The 22619-nt window shown below is 43.5% G+C and overlaps 1 long non-coding RNA gene across 1 annotated transcript; it reads right to left on the bottom strand.

The window, feature by feature from the left end:
• Nucleotides 1–8414: 8414 nt before the first annotated feature.
• LOC121134167 lies at nt 8415–22559 on the bottom strand. The gene is made up of 2 exons (XR_005871200.1): nt 22139–22559; nt 8415–10480 (listed from the first exon to the last, which is right to left on the bottom strand). It is a non-coding gene; the product is annotated as an uncharacterized LOC121134167 (long non-coding RNA).
• Nucleotides 22560–22619: the final 60 nt, after the last annotated feature.

Raw genomic sequence — 22619 nt, forward strand, 5'->3', positions numbered from 1 at the left:
TTTTCTATACTGTATGATGAATCACAAATTCGGTGAATTAAAACAACCCTTCTTTATTTTTCTGTGGTTCCTGTGGGTCAGAAGTTCTGACACAGCTTAGCTGGATCTTTGGCTCACAATCTCCCAAAGCCACAGTCAAAATGTTGACAGGACTTGGTCCTTCTCGGATGGCTCAACTGTGGGAAGAGCTATTCTTTTAGAGTTGCTGGAAAAATCCATCTTGCAGCAGTAGGAAAAGGGTTGTTGTTTCCTCCTGGCTGGTGGCTGGTGGCTGTTTTCATCTCTTAGAGGTATACCACAGTTTACCAACACCTAACCAAGTTGTTTACTTCCTGAAAGCCAACTGAGAGAGTCAGATGAAGTCAACCCTGATAATCACAAGAGGGGGACTAGAACAATGGGCTAGTGATCTAAACAGAGCATTCTCAAAACATGTAGTAAGAATTGCTGCAAAACACCTAACAAAGTGCTCATCATCTTTAAAAAGTAGGGAAATTTAAAACAACTGAGATTTCATCTCGCCCCAGTCAGAAAGGCTCAAGAACAAAACAATGAATGCTGTGGAGGTTGTGGAGAAAGAGGAACCTTCATTTGCTGTGGGTGGGAATGCAGATTGATACAGCCACTTTGGAAATCAGTGTGAAGAATTCTCGAAAAGCTAAAAGTCGATATACCATATGACCCAGCAATACCATTCCATGGCATATGCCCAAAGGACTTGAAATTCCTGTCATTCTGGTCATGGTGTTGCTTCATGGCAATAGTGATCCTAACTAAGACAGGTATGTCTCCTCCAGTGCTACTCTAGGAATTTTGTCAAGAAGACATGTTGGATTTTGTCAAATCTCTTTTCTACATCTATTGAGAGAATGTCTTCTATTTATATGATTTATTACATATATTGACTTGTATACATTTAACCATTCCAGCATCTCCAGAATTAAGTCAACTTGGTCATAATTGGTGATCTTTTAGATGTGTGCCTATATTTGGTTTACAAGTACTGTGTTGAGAATTTTGCACTTATTTTTGTCAGAGATTTGGTCTATAGTTGTTTTTTGTGGTGTCTTTACCTATCTTGGGTATTAGAGTAAAACTAGTCTTGGAAATGCTCCTTATGTTTCTATCTTTCTGGAATAATATGTGAAGAAATGGTTCTTGAAAGTCATGTAGAATTCTGTGACTCCATCTATATCAGAGATTTTTTTACTTGGAAGATTTTTATTATTGTTATAATCTCTTCATTTGTTATAAGTTTATGTTGTTGGTCTCTTCTTGGTCTAATTTTGGTGGTTTGGATATATCTATACCCATCCACTTCTTTTAGGTTTTCCTGCTTAATGGACTGTGAGTTTAAAATATTCCCTTATGATTCTTGAAAACATTTCTTGTCTGTTGTAATGTTTTCCTGTTTATCTTTAATTTTATTAATTTGAGTCTTCTTTCTTTCACTTTGTTAATTTATTTAAAAGTTTGTCAGTCTTGTTCATCTTTTCAAAACTTCTGCCCTTAGTTTGATTATTTGTATTCGTGTTTGTTTCTATTTCATTAAAATTTTTTTTTTTTTTGTATTTACGAGACAGGGTTTCTCTGTATTGTTTTGGAGGCTGTCGGTCCAGCCTGGTCTCGAACTCAGAGATCCGCCTGCCTCTGCCTCCCGAGTGTTGGGATTAAAGGTGTGCACCACCACCGCCCGGCCTATTTCATTAAATTCTGTACCACTTTTTATTTCTTCTTTCTGTCTACTGACTGAGAATCTGCCTTGTTATAGCTTTTACAAGCTCTTGAGTGTATCTTTAAGCTATTTATTTGCCCTTTTTCTGAATTTTTCAGTGGAGACATGCTGTGCCATAAATCTTAGGAAAGTTTTCATTATATCCCAGAGGGTTTGGTATGTTCTGTTTTAATTTTTATTTAGTTCTAAGAGTTTTTAAATTTATTTATTTTTGAGACAGTGTTTCCCTGTAGTTTTGGAGCCCATCCTAGAACTCACACTGTAGGCTAGATAGGCCTCGAATTCACAGCAATCTGCCTGCCTCTGCCTCCAGAGAGCTGGGATTAAAGGCATGTACCACCACTGCCTGGCAGTTCCAGGAATTTTTAAATTTCTTTCTTCATGCCAGGCAGTGGTGATGCATCCCTTTAATCCCAGCATTCCAAAGGCAGAGACAGATGGATCTCTGTGAGTTCGAGGGCAACCTGGTCTACAGAGGGAGTTCCAGAACAGCCAAGGCTACACAGAGAAACCCTGCCTCAAAAAAAATCTTCTTCATTTCTTCTTTGACATATTCATCAATGAGTAGTGGGTCATTTAATCTCCACAAGTTTGTGTAATCAATAAGATTATTTTGCTATTGATTTTTAGCTTGGTTACATTGTGGTCATATAGGATGCACGCAGTGGTTTCACCTTTGAGATTTACTTGTGACCCAATATGTGGTCTGTTTTAGAGAAACTTCCATGGTCTGCTGAAAGAATGTGTATACTGAGGTGTTGGGGTAAACTATTCTGTAGATGCCTGTTAAGTCCATTTTTCTAGAATGTCAGTTAATCTCAGCGTTCTATTTGTTTTGGGTCTGAATGACCTTTCCATTGGAAAAGGGTGTGTTAAAATAACCTACTATTGTTATGTTGGGGTCAATCTATGGTTCAAAGTCCAGTAGTATTCTGTTTCATAAAATTGTGTATTCCTGCATTTGGTGCATTGATTGATTTTTTTTCCTTGGTCACAATGAAGTATTCTTTTTTATCTCTTCTGATTGATTTTGGTTTGAAGCTAGTTTGTCAGATACTGGAAGAACAGCATCTAGGTGCTCCCTGATACCATTTGCTTAGCCTCCTTTTACTTTAAGGTTGTATTTATCCTTGAAGTTATGCTGTATTTCTTTTAGACAACAGAGACATCTTTTTCCTTAATTCATTTAATTACCCTGTGCCTTTTAATTAAGATGTTGAAGGCACTGATATTGAAGTTATTGTGGAAACGTGTGTGATATATGTTATCCTTTTGTGTTTTTAGCCTTACTTTGTATTTTAGTTATTGTGGGAATTCTTATTTCCTTTCTGTAGCTTTTTTAAAAATTCCTCTCTTTGGTCCAGATTTTTGTGTCTTGCGTTCTCTATGAGGCTGCTTGGTGACTAATCCAGAGGCTGAAGTTCCCCTTGCACACGACTTAGGGAATGACTCTTTCCCCCAGACTTTGTCCTTTGTCCATTCACACATCCCAGAGCTGGAATCTGCTCTTCGTGCTGATTCCTTTGTGTCTTCAAGGTTTCCCTGTCCTCCAGAACTTTCTCACTTGTCAAGCCTTGTCTTTTGCACATCCGCAGAAAATACAGGGACATGGCACCTACCAACATAGGCTCCCAGTAGCTTTTACCCACTGCCAGTGTAGTTAGCCCGACTTTGCGGCAGATACCCCTGTTCGCACATTCCCCAAAAGCAGTAAAAAGAGTTTCAGAAAACCAGATTTGCGATTGTGTTGGTCCACCCGGCTCTGCTGGGTCTCTCACTAAGTATATGACTAATCTAGCATTCATCTTACATATTTTAGACATTCTAAACTCTGAATCACCCCAAACTTAGGAAGCCATTGTATTACTCAGGGTTCTCCAGAAAATCAGAACCATTAAGATTTACGCAGAAAGAAGGAAAGCAATTTTATTACAAGGAATTAACTCATGGGATACAGAAATCTCTACTTGGCAAGGTGGAGACTCAAGAGAGTGGATGATGGTGCTCTCTCTGATACCAGAGCAAGCTCAATAGCTAGACAGAGGCCACAGTCTCCCACCCAGGTCCAGGCAGGAACCTACTTTTGGGCTTTCCTGGTGAGTCTGCTCAATTACTTACCCCATACCACCCTTAGCCTGCCCAGGGCCAGCAAGGAGCCATGCTCTCAAGCTCTCCAAGTGAGCCCTTTTAGCCTCTCACCTTGAGTTGCTTTTCCTGGGACTATGAACAGCATCCAGCAGTTTGGTTCGTTGGTAATCTCCATTGGGCACCCTTTCTGCCCTCTTCCACCAGCCAGAGAACCTTGTCTAAGCACTGGCCCTCACATCCCTTGGTGTTTTTACACCACATGCCCCCCCCAAGTCAGACCTCACCCAAGCAATCACACATACCACAACTAAGACCCCAGTGACACACACCCTGGTATTCAAGCATGAATCTCTGATGGAAGTCCAGGAAAACACAAGCAAACAGTTGAATGAAATAATGATGGCAATTCAGGGTTTGAAAAGTGAGTTTGATAAAGAGAAAATTAGAGAGATATTGAAGAAAATGCAAGATGAAACGAAAATGGAAATGAAAGATGTAATGGCCCCATGGGAGCCCAGTGGGAAATCATACCAGCAGAATGAATCAAGTACAGGACAGAGCATCAGGATTGGAAGACAAAGTAGAGAATTTGGGCCAATCAAGGAAACGGTAAGTATAAGCAAATACACGAAAAGAATATGCAAGAACCCTGAGACACCACAGAAAGATAAAATTTATGAACTATAGACATAGAGGAAAGAATCCCAGGCAAATGTTAAAGCAAGTCTTCAATAGAATAATAAAAGAAAACTCCCCCAAACTGAGGAAAGGCATACCCATCCAAAGAGGCACACAGAACACCAAACAGACAGAACCAGAAAAGAAACTCCTCATGGCGTATTATACTTAATACACTAAATATACAGAACAAAGAAACAGTATTGAAAACTGCAAGAGAAACACCACAAGTAACATAGCAAAGCAGGCCAATCAGAATAATAGCCATCTTCTCATAGCCAGAAGAGCTTGGAGCAAAGCACAAGTCCTAAAAGAACATGTATCCACTCCCCACTACTAGACCTGGCAAAACCATACACCTGGCTGCAAGAGAAAGGAAGTTCTCCATGATATGATTTTAAAAAAAAGCTAAAAGAATTCATGTCCACTGGGGTGTGGCTGGCCCTGAGTAGCATACTCAGTCTTATGTGTTATCTCAGTGTCCTGACCTTACTAAAATTATGCTCTTGCTCTGTAGAAGAAAGGATCTCTCAGAAGCTGTTGTCATGAGAAAAGGTCAATTTCTCTGCAACCCTGGAATCCTGACTTACTCAAGTTTTAGACCAAACATGTAACAATTCCAATTCCTAAATCCATCTAAAATGAAGCTCGGTATTTTCCCACCTTTCACTTCACTTTCTGTTATTCCCATGTGGATTTTCTTTTCAGTAGCGGAAAGATGAGCTAACTGGAGCTTGACTGGATGTGCTGTGGAATCAGATAGAAGGATAGAAAGAGGTCCCTTAGTGCCAACAACACACCCGGACTCCAGGCAACAAACATCTTGACCTTTGTAACACATCTAAACTTTCCTGGCTTATTCTGCTAATGCAAACCTTAGCAGTCATGATGGTTTATTAGATGAGAAGTTGTAACAAGAGCACCCAAAATGCAAAAGTTTAAATCATTACAAGTTTATGACTTTCTCATAAAGTCTAAGGGTTGTAGGTTAGCTCCTCTCAGGAATGAGCCAGGGAGCAAGGCTAAGTGTCAGAGTGTGGCTCCTACTTCTAGATCCCAGAAACAGAAATGGGTCAAAGAAGAGCCAAAGTTTTTGCCCTTAAAGAGAGTTACGATGTTACCTAGGATCGCATACCTTATTTGCTCATGCCCCATGGGCCCATAGCAAAGCCATGTTGTCACTGAACTGCAAAAGTAGTAGTAAAATGAAACTGAGAAATGTGGCTCGTAATCGGGCGACCATATATCCAGCTGTGACTGGGCATGGGGCAAGATAGTAAGCAAGAATGGAGAAGAAGAAAGTGGTGACATTCTAATTACCGACAAGATGATCCCAGAAGTCCTTGTGGTTTAGGCGGAGGCTAGTTTCTTCATCCGTTACACAATCTTTCCTAAGTGCTGGCTTCAACTTCTTGTCATTCCTCTATTCCAACTGGTCCATTTTGTTGTTTTGCACATTTCACAATCCGCAGCTGACTGTCATCCTGCCTCTCTGACACCCTTCAGAGGTTGGCCTGTTCCTGCTTTGTGTTTTATAGACCACGTCTCCGAACCTGAGCTCACGAGTAAGTCTATAGGCAGGTACTCCATTCAGAGCTGCCGTCTTTCATGGCAGAGTATCCTGGGCACGCGTTGTCCTTCTTTGCTAATAACTCATGCCAGACACATCTTTCTTATTCTCTCCCAAGTGTTTTATACCATGCAGAGTTCAGCCTGGTAGACAAAAATCAAGGACAAGCCATCAGCTCCCCACATCGTTTTTTCCCTGCTCTTGCAAAGGTAAAAGCCATGAAGGCAAACCAATGTCTGGCGTCCGGTTGGATAGCTATTGCCCCATTGCCTTCTCATATCTGGAGTGGAATTTTCAATACTCGATACTTCACTGTGCTGAGCTCTGCTTTCCCCAGTGTTTGCCAGGTGTTTCTCTCTGCAAACTGTTCAGCAGTGAACTGTCCTGCCTCACTTGGCAAACACTGCAAGCCCAGCACCAATAAGGCTCCAGACGGCAGTTCCGCCTTACGCTTCCCTTGACCCTTAAGCCACTTTCTCTTCATTTTTTCCCCTGGGATTACGCTGTTCCTGGGACACTCCCTGTCCAGAGAAGAGAAAGCTTGCCTAGATGAAAGAAGAGAAGGAACAAAATGTGCAGAGCTGGGGTTGAGAGGGAGGTAGCCAAGAAGTAAACTAAAAGGAGAGAGAGAGAGCAGAGTCTTGGCTGGAGCTAAAGATCCTGGGGCCATTGCTAAGAAGTTTCTGGAACCCACAAATGATGATGGTAAAGAAAGGGCACAGCCAGCAGCTGACTAAGTAAGTATCTAGGAAGCACAGTGTCCTCTGCATGCAGGACAGAGAGTGGATCCCATCACCCAGGCTGGACGAGAAAGCCACAGTCTCTGGGGAGCACACAGAGGAGAAAGGGTAAGGCCTGATGAGTAGACACCAGCTCCAGAACACCCCAGAGGACACAGCCAGTCCTACGGCACCAACGTCAGGAATCACGGCCTATGTGCATAGCTCGGGAGTGCTGCTTTTGTGGAGAGAAGACCAAGGAGGTCCAGGAGGCCTAATCCAACTTCACAGAGGCAAAGGACACACCCATCTTTGCCCTGAGAAGTTCACTGTAGGCCATTTCCAAATGAGACAAGAAAAAGAGAAACGGTGTTAAAACACAGGAGGTGAGAAGAGGCCCTTCTAGGTTTTTGTTTGTTTTTTTTGTTTTAGTTGTTGTTGTTTGTTTTGTTTTATATTGTAGGCTCAGAATAAGTAATAACAAAGGTTGGATGAAGCCTGCTGTTACCCTGGTTTGAGTGTTACTCAGACCCATAGCACATGTTTGAAACAATTCACATGAGAACACAGAACTGGAAGGAAACATTTCTTACTACTTTGAATTTTTAAAAACCACCCACGGAATCAATTCCAGGTTTTACAGGGGAAGGGCAGGGTCAGAACAGTAATAATTCAGATCAAATGCAGCCTCAACCTCTTCAGGGAGAATAATCTCCTCCTTTGCAATGTCTTCCATTTAAGATGGCCTCCGAGGTCAGATGGGAACCAAAGTCACATTTCAGTCTCCTAATGAACACTCTCCCCTTCCTCAGCTGAGATGACAAACTAGGGGAGCCCAGGAAGCTTGCTCAGAGACATCAGGAACTATAGATGAGGGCACTGGGACAAGACAAAGGTGCCTCTTTCTCAGAGAGGTTGTTTCCCTGGTACTAACTAACTCCCCAGACTTTCAAGAGTCCATCAAGTTTAGCTCTCGGGTATTCTAGCATCCCTCAGAATTTTCCGAAACCTACACCCAAACTGTTCTAGGTAGTCAGGGATTACCAGCTCTGCCCAGGCTGTCCTGGGTAGTCAGGGAATACCAGCTCTGCCCAGGCTATCCTGGGTGGTTAGGGATTACCAGCTCTTCCCAGACTGTCCTGGGTAGTCAGGGAATACCAGCTCTGCCAAGGCTGTCCTGGGTAGTCAGGGAATACCAGCTCTGCCAAGGCTGTCCTGGGTGGTTAGGGATTACCAGCTCTGCCCAGACTATCCTGAGTGTCAGGGAATACCAGCTCTGCCCAGACTGTCCTGGTTAGTTAGAAATTACCAGCTTTCTCAGGAGTCAAGGCAGACCTAAAGAAAAACAATAAACCCTCTGTCAGTTCTCCTAATCCACTACAAGCATTTTATAAGTAAATCAGAGTCCATATTTTTTAATTGGCTGTAGTAAGATGTGTCTTCCAAAGGGACAATCTCATGCTGTGTTTTAAGAACTGTGGATGAGGTCAGATGCTATCCTACATAGGAATCTGGGTCATGGCGGTCAGGGGGTAAGGATTGGAGTGGAGGAAAAGGGATAAGTGAATGTGAACTTGAAGCCCTTCTTGGAGCTTATAAACAGTATAAATTTATTTCACAAATCTTTGGCACAAAAATCCAAAAATTTCTTTATTTTTCCAACGAACTTAAGCTTGGCTCAGCCCCTACATCAGTTTATGTTCTTTGGAGACAGTTTAAAAAAAATCAGGAATTTACACAATAAGAAAATTAGGGGAACAGCCTCCTGTCTTCATCACCTCTTGTGTTCAGCACTTGGATGGCCAATGAAGGGGCTCTGCTGACCCAGGTACCCCCCTCTCTAAACCAAAGAGGGAGGTGTTTCTATGTACCCCACAGGCCTGTCCACACTTCATCCATAGTCCTACTGCTATCTCAATGCATAGAGACTGACAGACAGACCCAACTCCCAAGGAGCCCAGGCCCCATCCACCCATCCCCCCCCCCTTTTTTTTAAGACATTCATTTGCAGCAATAAAAGCACTTTGCTTTGGGACACAGAGTTCCTCTCCTGATGACCCTATTCTTGTTTCTTCCTAGGGTAGGGGAAGCAGAGATTTCCTGTGTAGGGAAGGAGGTGGTAGATCCCGTTCGTTCTCTGAGAACTCTGAGAGAACAGAGAGAGTGAATTCCTCATCCCAGCTGGTTATGTGGAAGAGCCCCTTCCTCCTTCCCATGGGTGCTTCCTCTGACTCTCTACAAAATGATGGGGTCCATGTTACGTTCTCTGATGGTCTTACACTGGGGCACCTTAGCATGTAGAATGTGCCCAGGGTGCCTCCCTCTGGTTGTACAATGTGCTCTGGCACTGTTTGCCTGAAGGAGGTGCCGTCGGCTAATTCACACAAAGGTGCAGTATGCGCATGGGCAGTCCTGTACCAGAAATCTGTATGCTCCTGGGGTTTCATGTCTATCCCCCAAGACATAAGTGAGAACATGGGAATGGTAACCATTGTCCAGCAAGGGGGAAGATATCCCAGACTGCTGAAAGGTGTGACCCAACTGCGCCGGTCCCTAAGGTAGGTCAAGCTAGGCCAAAGCTGGAATCTTCTCCCTCTAAAGCAGCCTTTTCCTAGAACTCCTCCCTTCCAGCTGGGGCAGCCTGCTGCACTTACTGGAAAGAACACTGCAGTCAAAGCTGGGAATAGTCTGCTTGCTCTTCCAACAACTTGGGGAAGTGACGTAGCTGTCTGGTCCTTGGTTTCTTCAGCAGCACAGTATTCGGGCCTGCTTCTGTGGATAGAGGATCACTTTGAGGGAGGCAAAGTGGGCAGACGAAGTTAGACCTGTTCACCTGTGGCTGAGGAGAGGAGGTGATCTTCTGTTTGTAGGCCTGTCCTTTCCAGTCAGGTCTTGCCTCCGTAAGAAGCCATCTTGCAAATAGAGACTGAAGGTGTCCATGAGGGTGCAAGGAAAAGTCCACGTAATTGGCTTTTGTGCTCCCTTAAAGTTGAACTGGATACAACCTGTTTCAGCTGGACAGGAGAGGGCGAAGTCTCCCCCATCTCTCCAAACTCCTGGCTGTGGGTTTCAGATACTGTAAAACATTTTCTGCATGGGTTATGGTCTTGTGATAGATAGTCCCTGTCCTCACCCCTCTGGAGCCACCCAGAGGTGCCATCTACACCCCAGGTGGCCCTCATGAGGTCTTCACTTCTCTCTGGTCATGCCAGCCATGCACTCAGCTCTGGGAAGAAGAGGGGTGGACGAGCAGCACACAGGATCGGGAGTTAGGAGGCAGAAAGGCAAAGGCAGCCGTAACCCCAGTCCCCTGGAGCAGACTTGGCCTCTAAAAATAGTTCCATGATGTAATCCCCAGAACAAAGGATTCTTTGGCTCCAGGAGTCAAAACTCTCAGCTTGGAATTCAAGGAAAAGCTTTGTTACAAATACTTTACGTGACAGAACCCATTAATATCTCCAACTAATTGCACCCATTTTGTCATCCGTGTGTCAAAAGTTCCAGCCAGGTCAGTTAAGGGGAGAGGCTTGGACTTATCAGGGGCCTCCCAAGTTGCTGTAAACGAGGTCACACTTGGCACTTAATCCAGTTCAGAACCTTGTCGCCAAGATTTGCTCTAAATTTCTGCTCCACGGATAGACCCTATTGAGTTCTCCAGGCTGGTCTCTTAAGAGGTGATGAGAAGGGAACCTCAACAGGAAACAGAAAGAAGTGAGTTTTATCAGACCTTAAAATGAGAGCAAATCTCCTACAACACAAGAGGAGGGGCAGTTTGCTTTTGACTGGATGCAAGCTATGTCTCAGAATACCTCAGCTGCGCTTTGAAGCTGCTAATCATCAAATTCTTCTCTCCACCTTTTGTTTGTGAAGCTCAGACCCTACAGGGACAGTCAGATTGTCTGTTCTGCCAAAGGAAACTAGAAACCACTATGGACATAAACTATGGAAACTGACAATTCAGGAAATGGTGGCCCAGACCTCTGACCAGACAGAAGACTGCAAAGAAAAACAAAACAGAATAACAATACAACAACAAAAACAGCTTCATAGTAGTGTTTGTTAGGTTTCTTCCAAATGCAAAACTCTAAGGAGGGGTGTGGTAGCTGGGAATCATTGAACATCTGTCCCCCTAATAACCAGATGAGACAGCTAGGATGGGAAAGCTGATGACACTAGAATTTAGGTGTGTTTCCAGGCTGGAGGGGAAGTAGACCTTTCCAACCAGTACACAGATCTACTGGAAGACTTCACACAAAAACAGAAGAATTAATGCCCAAGTTAACCAAGAACTTAAACTAATTTGATTGGAAATTCTCTCAGAACGTATTTTCTGGTACTTTTTATTTGAACTATTTAAATTGTTGCTATTATTGTTTATTGAGACAAGATCTTACTCTGTAGCTCAGGCTAGTCTAGAAACTCTGTAGTTCAGTACAACGTCAAACCCATGACAAGTCTCCTGCCCAGTTTTTTTATGATTATTTTATTTAAATAACTTTTTTCATTTATTTTATGTACCAACCACAGTTTCTCCTCCCTGCCTCCACTCCCCACTTCCCATCCACCTGCCCCAACTTCTTAAGTGTTGTGATTACAGGCATGAACCACTACGCCCAGCTAATTAGCTAGTATCTAATACATTGATTACATTGATTTATTCATTCATCAAATGGGTTTTCAGGACCCACCATGTTGGTCCACAGTAGCTCGTTTTGTTTTCATTTGCCTTTTGGTTTTTGTTTTGCTTTGTTTTGGAGAATTGGCATCTGAACATAGAGACTGGGGCAGAGTTCTCACTAATGTCATTCTTCCATGTTTGTTCTGAATAAATCGCATCCTCGACTCTAAGTTCCTTTTGGTTGAAGCTCTTATGAGCTTCCCTGACTTGTTTGGAAGTTTCAGGAAAATGATGAGTGCACAAGCTGCTGTCACCAGCTCAGAGCAGAGCTGTGACCAGCGGGTGGTCTCTGCAGCTGTGCCTCCTCGAATCTCTGCACTGTCTGCATTGCAGGTTCTCCTGTGGTCTTGGGTACATGTGCTCTTGGGCAATGGCCAGAGAGAGCTGTCTCCTGTAGGTGATGACAGCTTCCTGGGGCTAGGGCTGTGTCCTGGCACATCCAGACTTCAGATCTAGAATGAGAGCCACTTGGAGAAGGGGACACGCATCTGAACAGCTGGAGTTACTAAAGAAGAGCAAGACTTGTTGGAAGGCGTGGTAACTACAGTCCACTAGAACATTTGTCCCCAGGGACAAGCTTAGAAACTGAAGCTTCCTAGGTGGCCCTGCTGGCACATATTCCACAGCTATGGACAAGGAGCTGGTCATATACTTGAAGTCCCAAGTGACCCTGCATCTTCCATTCACCTACCATAACTTTCTTGGACCCATCTCATTATGTATTTCTTTTGTGTCTAGGATCCTGACTTCAAAGTGAGGTACTGAGCCTGGATGGTGGCCACCTTAAGGAAACACCAGGCGGGGACCATTGGTGGCTAAAGGAAAAGTCAGAGACCTGATCACATACCCAGGTACCTGCCAAAGGTGTCATCTACTCTCACATCTCTTGGTCTCCTAAGGAAAATCAGTTCCAAACATATTTAACTCAGTCCTTGAGCCTTGAAAGCCTTTCCCTTTGATAAGCCTGTCTCCTTTCCCCTACCCAAGGCAAGCGAGCACCCTTTACATCCTTTTCTCCTGACCCTCTATTGTCTCCTCTTCCTTCTTGACTCCCTGGCCTCCCAGTAGGGGGCGTGTGGGGGCCACATGGCTGTCCACTTTCATTATGTTCAGGAATTATCCTCAAGGCAACAATTTCACCAGCACCAATGTAATTATGAAGTATCAACCAGACTCACTAGGTATTATTAAATGTGCCACTCCTGGATCCTGGCCAAGGGCTTTGGCAGAGAGAGGACTTCCAAGGAGAAAAATTAAGAACATACTCTCCAGCACCACCACTCCCCAGCCCAGTGCTGCTGTGGAATTAAGATATATGTAGAGTTTTCTGGAAGAGGAAAGCTCTGGGGTACATGGCAGAGTGATGGTCCTGCTTGGGGGCGGGGGCGGGGAGACTTTGAGAATTAGCAGCTGAAACAATCTTGTACGGAGTGAAGGACCATGTGGAAGCCATTAAGTACAGTAGGGTTATTACCCAGCACCTTCATGTTGGCTTCTTGGAGACAGGATTTGGGTAAACAGAACTGTGTCTGATAATTAAACAAGGGGTGGTGAGGACTCTTCGTCAGGGGAACATTTATCCTTGGAAAAGAGCTGGGGTTGATGGCATGACACATTCCTTAGTAGAGAAAAGCCCTTGGGAGAGGAGGAGTGCAGAAACCTCTCCTGTAAGGCTGCAATTATCTACGCCTAAGCTAAAGGAAGCCACCGGCTCTTCTTCCGGACTCCCTGGTGCATCACAAAAGACCCACCCCCATAGCTGGCTTGGTTTTGATAAGTGACAGTCATTCGTTTGTTTGTTCATTTGCAAACTTATTTGCAAACATATGTGTGTTATTTTCTTTTCCTGTGGATGTGTTAAATATCCAGACAAAAGTCACTTAATGAAGGGAGGGTTGGTTCCAGCTCACAGTTCAAGGATACAGTTCATGGTAGTAGGGAACTCAGTGTGGCAGGGTTTGAAGTAATCTGGTCACATTGCAAACATAAAAAAGAACAGGAGCAGTAAACACATGCTACTGTCAATCCCACTGACCCAAGTCATCATTGCCAAATTAATTAAAGCAAGCTTTTTTAATTCATGGACATCAGCTTTCCCTCCCTAAAGGAGGGGTTCAAGAAATCAACCTTGGACATTGGTAGAATAAAGGTTTAGGAATATTTCAGGAATAGACAGGGTTACTGAATCAGGAATATAAGCATACCAAGTTGATCATAACAACCTACTGAAACAAAGACATGGTTGCAAGATGGCCATAGCAAGGTAGTCATAGGTGGTCATAACAACTGTTTGAAACAAAGGCATGGTTGCTGTCTCCTGGAATAGGCAATACAGAACCATTTGTAGAAGGTTACTGGTGGGGCATAGCCCAATCCTTGAGAAACAGAGGTTTAATCATAAACAGGAATGAACCTAGTTTGTCTTTTCTATAAGATGGCTTTCAAGCCTAACACAGGGGCAGGCTAGTTTACCTATAACTGCTAACTTTCTTTTCTCTGTTTATACAGTCCTTGTTTAGGGAAATGGTACAACCTACAGTGGACAGCTCTTTTCACTTCAGTGGATGCAATCAAAGATAATCCACCAGAGGCATCCCCAGAGGTCCATCTCCCTCGTCATTATAGATTCTGACAAGGAGCCATCACAGCTCTACCCTTTATCAACTTAACATCAAACTTAAACAACTTAACTTCACTTTCAAACCATATCCTTCTACCCCTTGTCACTACAGGCTCATGACCACTTTATATAATGTAAAATGCATCAGTTTAACTTCAAAAGGCTCCATGACCAACAAGTCTAACACTTTACAAGTCTTCAAAGTCTCTGAAACAAACTTGAACTTCTATAAAAGCAAAACCAATTTACATATTTCCAATATATAATGGCAAGATTTAACACTTCTATTCCAAAATGGAAGCGTTGAGGCATAGCAAGAAACAAACACGCAAAGGCAAACTAAAACCCAGCAGGGCAAACACCAAATCCTGCAGATTCGTGTCTAGCATCTGGAGCTTACAATGTAATTAATTGGTGTAGTCGGACTTTCTTTGGACCACCAGCTCTCAAATAATGACAAGGAGACTTACTTATTAAGTATGAAAGCTTGGCTTTAGATTAGGCTTGTTCCCAACTAGCTCTTATAACTTAAATTAAGTATTCTATTTATAGTTATATATTATACTATTAATAATTATATATTAATAGTTTATATTAATTTATGTTCTGCCACATGGCTCATTACCTCTCCTCCATACGGTATGTCTGACTCCCTTGCTGGTGAATCTCCGCACCTCCAGTTTCTCCTAGAGCTCCTCTCTTCCCAGAGTCCTACCCATCTTCTTCTGCCTGGCTATTGGCAATTCAGCTCTTTGTTAAGCCAATCAGAAGGTTCCTTAAGAGAGATACATCTTCACAGTGTACAAAAAGATTATCCCACAACAAATTGGGCCCCTAAAGGCAGCAGATCACATGGAGTCCCTTTAGGGATGGCTCTGTCCCATGCTCACACCGTCTCCAGTACATATATCACAATCCTGGCTTCTCCAGTACTTCAGGATCTCCACTGCAACCTTGGCCTCATCTTCCCATGTTCACAAAATGCACAGACCCTGCCACTCCTTGCTTTGCCTCAGCAGCACTTTGAAACTGTGGAACAAGACTCCATGATCCCCAGGCCTCGCAAGACTGTGTAGCAGATAAAGATGCTTGACAACAAGCCTGATAACCTGAGAGCAGCCTCGAAGATCCACATGGTAGAAGAACCAACTCCCACAAACTTCTCTTCTGACCTCCACACCTGCTGCTCAGCATGAGCGTTCTCATCCACATACACACACAAAATAATTAAAACAGATTCTGTGACTCAGTTATCCTGTCTTTCCTAACTCCCACACCAGCACCTTGTGGACAATGCTGCTAAGTTCTGCTGCCAGCACAGGATGAAGCCTCATTCAAGTTTTCAACACACTGGCAGAATGAAGGCAGATTTGTGGCCCCATCATCACATGAATATCTCAGTCTGCAATGGAGTCCTCATTCCGATTTGAAACCTGATGTGCCATGCCTCCACTGTAAGCATTTTTCTTGGCATTTTTGCATTCCACACTCCTATGAGAATGGCCTGTTAAGCTGGGTTTATGGCATTCAATGGCTTTTCTAACCCAAACTTCCAAACTCTTCCATGCCCCTCCTGCCAACAGTCCCAAAGGACTGTTGGACCATAAGGTCAGGTTTATCACAGCAATGGTCCCACTTCTCAGTACCAGTATCTCTCTTATTTTCTTTTCCTAGTTCTGTGATAAAATACCATGACAAACATAACGTTAAAAAGGTTCCTTTTGTCTACAAGGTGTAAGTCCACCATGGTAGGCAAGTCAAGCCAAGAGAAGCTAGATGCAGCTGGTCATGTTTCATCCACAGTCAAGAAACAGAGAGCAATAAATGAATGCCACCACTACTTAGCTTCCTTCCTTACACAGTCCAGAATCCCAGCTATGGATGGTATCATTCACAGTGAGGAGGTTTTTCCACCTCAAATAACACAGCCAAGATAGTCTCCTACAGGCCTGCTCAGGGACCCATCTCCCAAGTTAATCTAGATTTTGTCAAGTAGACAACGAACACTAACCATTATAATATTCAAGTAGCTACATGAATATGTACTATGGGCAGTTTAGAGACAATAAAGAAGGGCTGAGAAAAGCTCAAACATGGGAAAAAGTCTACAGTGATAAGTTAAATTTGCAACACAAACTGTAAATACAGAAAGGGTGAAGTTCAAATAAGACCTTTGTAGGAGCAAGGCAAGAGGCTGCTTTCCCAGGAACACAACTTAGATGAACTAAAGTAAGTGGCAGGGGAAAAGTGAGTCATATAGAGGAGGGAGGTTGTGTCTTGGCATTAGGGACATCTCCCCCTATTGTCTTTCACTTACAGACCAGCCATGGGAGAACCCTATCATCAGGGCTGATTATATGAGCTTGGTGTTGAAGGAAGACCAAACCCAGTATTCTTCGCTGTGGTCAGAAGACAAATACAGGGGTTAAAGAGATGGCTCAGCAGTTAAGAGTACTTGTTACTCTTGCAGGGGACCTGGGTTTGGTTCCCAGCACCCATGTGGTATCTCACAACCACCCATAATCCAGTTCCAGTTCTGACCTCTGCAGGCACCAAGCATATACATAGTACACACACATATATGCAGACAAAACACTCATATACACAAAATGAAATACACAAATATAAAATATAAACAAGTACAGAACTAGCCACTGTGTCCCCTGCCCCTAGGGGTACTCCCAACGGTCTAGAACATGATTCATTTAAGCTCTGGCATGCTCCAGACCCATTACTCCCCAAGATGGGAGAAGTTCTGAGCTTTCTTCCCCAGAATCCCCTCCCATCAATGGTTCTGTAGTGAAAACATAAGTATCTGCCTATTTCCTGTGCTTTGTCTTCTACCCAGGACAGTGGCCAACAGGACCCATACTGCTTCTTCTTCAGCTGCTGGGAGCAGGTGAACTCATAACCTGTCTTTGCAGTAGTTTCTATGCAAGACAGCTCCAGCAAGGAAGCCATAGCCTCACATATCCATCGGAGAAAGGAATTCTCCAGTTTAGCCAACTACCCTTCTGTTCCATAAGATGACCGGAGATGCCACTGCCGAGGTGTGTGGGCAACTCATGATGGTAATTGCTATTTGTCAATTTCATACAATTTAGAATCCCTGAGGAGTCACATCTCCAGATACACCTTTGAGGGATTATCTAGGTCAGTGTTTCTCAACCTGTGGGTCTCCAAATGACTCTTTCACAGGGGTTGCCTAAGACCATTGGAAAACACAGATATTTACAGTATGATTCCTAACAGTAGCAAAATTACAGTTATGGGGTAGCAATGGTTTGAGGGGTCACTACAACATGAGGAACTGTATTAAAGAGTCATGCATTAGGAAGGTTGAGAACCGTTGATCTAGATTAAGGTTAACCTCTGGGAATATCTGTAGTGAATCAGCCTGACTATGCTAATTTATGTTGAAGACTCTTTTTTTTTTTTTGGTTTTTCAAGACAGGGTTTTTCTGTATTGTTTTGGAGTCTGTTCTGGAAGTTGCTCTGTAGTCTAGGCTGGCTTTGAACTCACAGAGATCCCCTTGCCTCTGCCTCCCGAGTGCTGGGATTAAAGGCATGTGCCACCAATGCCCAGCCTGGAAGACCTACCTTAATAGTGGGTAGGATTGTACCCTGGCTGGAATCCTGGACTGTAGAAGCACAGGAAGGTAGCTGAGCAGCAGGGAGCATAGCATCCTCTCTCTCTCTCTCTGTCTCTCTCTCTCTGTCTCTCTCTCTGTCTCTGTCTCTCTGTCTCTGTCTCTGTCTCTGTCTCTGTCTCTCTGTCTCTGTCTCTCTGTCTCTGTCTCTGTCTCTCTGTCTCTGTCTCTGTCTCTCTGTCTCTCTCTCTCTCTGCTTTTCAATCAGTTGCAATGTGCCCAATTGCTTCAATCCCCTGCTACCTTCACTTCCTTACCATAATGGACTGTACCCTTGAACCATGAGACAGAATAAACCCTCTCTCCCTTGCCTTTATCAGAATATTTTACCACAGTAACAGTAAAAGTAACTAAGACACCACGCCAGGTAGATATACCCCATTTCTCTTCCCTAAACTTCCTTTCTGTTTCAAGACAGCAAAAATGGTGTCTGCTCTCCTCCTTTTCCTCCTCCTCCTCCTCCTCCTCCTCCTCCTCCTCCTCCTCCTCCTCCTCCTCCTCCTCCTCTTTTCCTTCTTATCCTGTTAGCCAGGGCTCTCCTGGAACTATGTAGCCTGTGCTGATATCAAACTCTCAGTCTTTCTGTCTCAGGCTCCCAAGAACCACCAGACCCAGTTCCTGATATTCTTTTAAACTTCTCTTTAGTTCCTCCGGCAACTCCTTTCCTCTTCAAAATTTAGCAGGTTCCACAGGTAACTATAAGTAAGATCCCAATTAAATGCTTTCTTTTACAAGCATTGCCTTGGCCATGGTGTCTCTTCATAGCAATAGAACAGTGACTAAGATGAGGTTCAGCAACTGGAGATGTTCTTCTTGAATTAATTACTCAAAAATAAAACATCTTGAGATCTTGATTCTTAATTCCAGGTAGCACAATCAGGAATCGATTCTGAATGTTTCTTATCCTGCCTTCTAAAGGTATTTCATTCTCATTTTTACCACCAAAGTAAGCGTTGTAGAAACCATAACATTAAAGACAAAGACGGTGACTGCCTCTGATAAAATTAGGTCCAAGTTACTAAAATGCAAAAGTTGGAATCTTAAAAATCAGGTCACAGGGCCATAGTAAAGCTGTCTATGGAGCATGTGAACACTTATTATTCATTACCTACACTAGACCATTCATCTTTGAGCCACATATCCTTAAGTGATGGCATCTTCATCCTCATTTTTACAGATAAAAAGTGAACTGAAAAACACCCAGCAAGAAAGGAAATGACTTCAGTTCTAATCCGGATCTGTCTTCCAACAAGACACGTTTCACCAAGGAGACACCACCATTCAAAATGGAAGTCACCTCCCTTGTCCTCTAAGAACACTGCTCACCCAACCCACTTCCAACTGTAAAACCACAAACCTAGTTTCAGACCCCCACCCTCAAACCCTTTTTTCTTGTGACTCACCCTTGTAGGGTAAGTTGCTTCTTCCTCTCACATCTCCACTCCATCTCCCATCCCTCCTTGCCTGTGGCCACCTTCACACCCACAGGTATAGGACCAAATTGGCAGGCTTTGAACTTGCTTTTTTCAAGGACCACTTTTACCTGGTGGGACACTCCTTTCCTCATCCATACTTCCCTCCGCCTGTTGCCATCTCTGCACCCACAGACCTCACACCAGACTCAAGGTTTGGGAGCCAGCTTTTCCTCATCAAGTCAAATGGCTTAGCCACAAGTTTTACCTAGCCAGGCAAACTTCTGCAGTGGCCCACACTCGTGCACTTCTTGAGTTTCTGCACTGGCCCAGTCTAAGACAGACCAGTTTATCACATCAGACGTGCAACCAAAGACAGAAGTCCACAGGCCCAAGTCAAATTGTAAAAACAAAAACAGCATGAATGGCCAAGAGAGTATGTCTCTCATCAACCCCACTGGTCCTATAGAAGTGATATCTAATGAGAACTACCTAGGTGAACCCTAGGATCCAGAATCTAAGAGAATATTGATAAAATGTTTCAAAAATTCAAGGAATTTAATGAAAACATGAACAGACATAAGGTAAAGAATCTAGATTAAATAATTAAAGAATAAAAAATTAATCACAGGAAAGGAACATGCAGGAAATGTGAGACACTACCAAAAGACCAACTCTTCAAATTATAGTCGTAAACCCTGGAAAAAAAAATCTAGGTCAATGGTAGAGATCAGATCTTTAACAAGATCATAGAAGAAAACTCCCCAAGCTAAGGAAAGACACACCCATGCTTACACAAAAACCACACAGAACCCAACTAGACAAGTTCACAATAGACACCCACAGCATATCATAATTAAAACACTAAATATACAGAACAAAACCATTGAAAGTTGTAATAGAAAAAAACCACAAGTAATCAAAAACATATAATCAAAAACCCTCAGAATAACAGCTGATTTCTCTGAAAGCCAGAAGAGCCTGGAACAATGCATTCCAAATTCTAAAGGACCAAGACTGCCAACTGATACTACTGTACCCAGTGAAACTATCCACCACAGATGAAGGCAAAAGAAATCCTTTGCAGGATACAAACAGCCTTAAATTTTACATTGAACCAACAAAGAAGCAAAGCTAAACAGAATATGGGAAGCATAGTCTTTTATTTATTTATTTATTTACCTATTTCTTTATTACTATTGACATCCTGACCAAAGTTTCTCCCTCTCTTCTCCTTTCCCACACCTCCCCTCTGCCTACCCCCATCTACTCCTCCATTTCTATCCAGAAAAGGACAGTTCATCCAAAGATATCAACCCAACATGGCACATCAAGTTACAGTAAGATTAAGCACCTTCCCTCAGACTAAGGCTGAACAAGGCAACCAAGTATGAGGAGTAGGGTCCCAAAAGCTGGCAAAAAGAGTCAGAGACAGTTCCCACTCCCATTGTTAGGAGTTCCACAAGAATACCAAACTGTACAACTCTATCATATATTCAGAGGGCCTAGGGCAGATCCAAGCAAGCTCTCTGGTTGTTGGTTCAGTCTCTGTGAGCATGAGCCCAGGGTAGTTGAATCTGTGGGTTTTATTGTGGTGTTCTTGACCTCTCTGGCTCCTACAATCCTTCCTCCCTCTCTTCCCCAGGATTCCCCATGCTCTGCCTCATGTTTGGCTGTGGGTCTCTGCAACTGTTTCCATCAATTGCTGGATGAAGCCTCTGTCATGACAGCTGGGCTGGGCACCAATTTATGAGTATAGCAGAATTAATAGGGGATACATAGCCGGAATTGGCTATCTCCTGGAACCAGGCATAACTTCCAGTGGAGGGATTGGGATACCAACCCAGTCACAAAACCTTTGACCTACAATTTGTCTTGCCTACAAGATGTGCTGCGGTAAAGATGGCACAGAAATTGTTCGAGTTGCCAACCAATGACTGATACAGCCTGAGATCCATGCCAAGAGAGCGAGCCCATGCCTGACACAGCCTGGACAGCCAGGACCCAGAGGCTGAATAGCCCAGAGTCCTAGGATAGAGCCAGACACAACTGTCAAAAACAAAAGCATCATTTTTTAAAATGGAAATTACCACCCTAGTCCTCTAAGAGAACTGTTCATCCAACCCACTTCAGTCTGCAAAACCAAAAGTCTAGTTTCAGAGCCACGCCTGCAAGGCCTTTTTGTTTGTGAGCCACAAACAACCAAACTGAAGAAAGAAATTAACACAGACTCGATGGGAGAAACAAGACAAAGAGATAATTAAATAAAATACAAAGTACAATATCTTAGGGTGACTACTGCTGTGATGAAACACCAGGACCAAAGCAAGCTGGGGAGGAAAAGTTTATTTGGCTTACATTTCCATATCACTGTCACTGAAGGGAGACAGGACAGGAACTCAAACAGGACAGGAACCTGGAGGCAGGAACTGATACAGAGGCCATGCAGAAGAACTGCTCACTGGCTTGCTCCCCATGGCTTATTCAGCCTGCTTTCTTATAGATTTCAGGATCACCAGCCCACAAAGGACTGGGCTTCCCTGGTCAATCACCAATTAAGAAAGTGCCCAACAGGTTTGCCTCCAGCCAGATCTGAAGGAAGCATTTTCTGTTCTCAAATGACTTCAGCTTCTGACAGGTTAACATAAAATGATTCAGCACAATTGACCTCTCGTCAGCTTGACACACAAGCACATCACTGTTAAACCATAACCTCTCCTTTCTCAAAATCAACACCACCCTATAAAACATTTTACAAACGTAAAGGGTCCCATAGTCTTTATAAACTCAAACACTTTAAAATCCAATCTCTTAAAATCCAATCTCTTTTAAAAACTAAAATCTCTTTAAAATTTCAGTCTCCCATCTCTGAGTAAAATCAAAAATAAGTTAAATACTTCCTTTCTTCAAGACGAAAGAATCAGGGCACAGCCACAATCAGATCAAAGCAAAACTGAACTCAATGTCTAATACCTGGGATTCACTCACCATCTTCTGGGCTCCTCCAAAGGGCTTTGGGACACTTCTACAGCTCCACCGTCTGCAGCACACACAGCTCATCTACTAAGCTCTGGGGGGGAATCCATTCCATAGCTACTGCTGTTCTTGAGGGTCATCCCATTGTGTGGCATCTCCAAAGTTCCGGAATACCCTGCCGAAGCTGGGCTACACTTTCATCAGTAGCCTCTCCTGAGCTCTCTTCAGGGACTCCAGCCTAGCCTAACAGTCCTAACAGTGCCAAGCCTCAGCTGCTCTCTATGACCCCTTCATGCCCATACCACCTGGGAGACTCTCAGACCATCAAGTTCTGCCGCCAATAGAAGGTAGAACCTTGGTTGCCTCTGGAACACAGATTCTGTGTGCTGACCCTGAGGAAACACTTCCCTGAAGATTTCACCTCAATGCTGCTGCTGTCTTATTAATCACAGCTGATTTTTCAGCCCCAGCTGACCAGCACCAAAGGTCACTC

The sequence above is a fragment of the Mesocricetus auratus genome, unplaced genomic scaffold (genome assembly GCF_017639785.1).
Source record: "Mesocricetus auratus isolate SY011 unplaced genomic scaffold, BCM_Maur_2.0 Super-Scaffold_100026, whole genome shotgun sequence".
NCBI classification, from domain to species: Eukaryota; Metazoa; Chordata; class Mammalia; order Rodentia; family Cricetidae; genus Mesocricetus; species Mesocricetus auratus.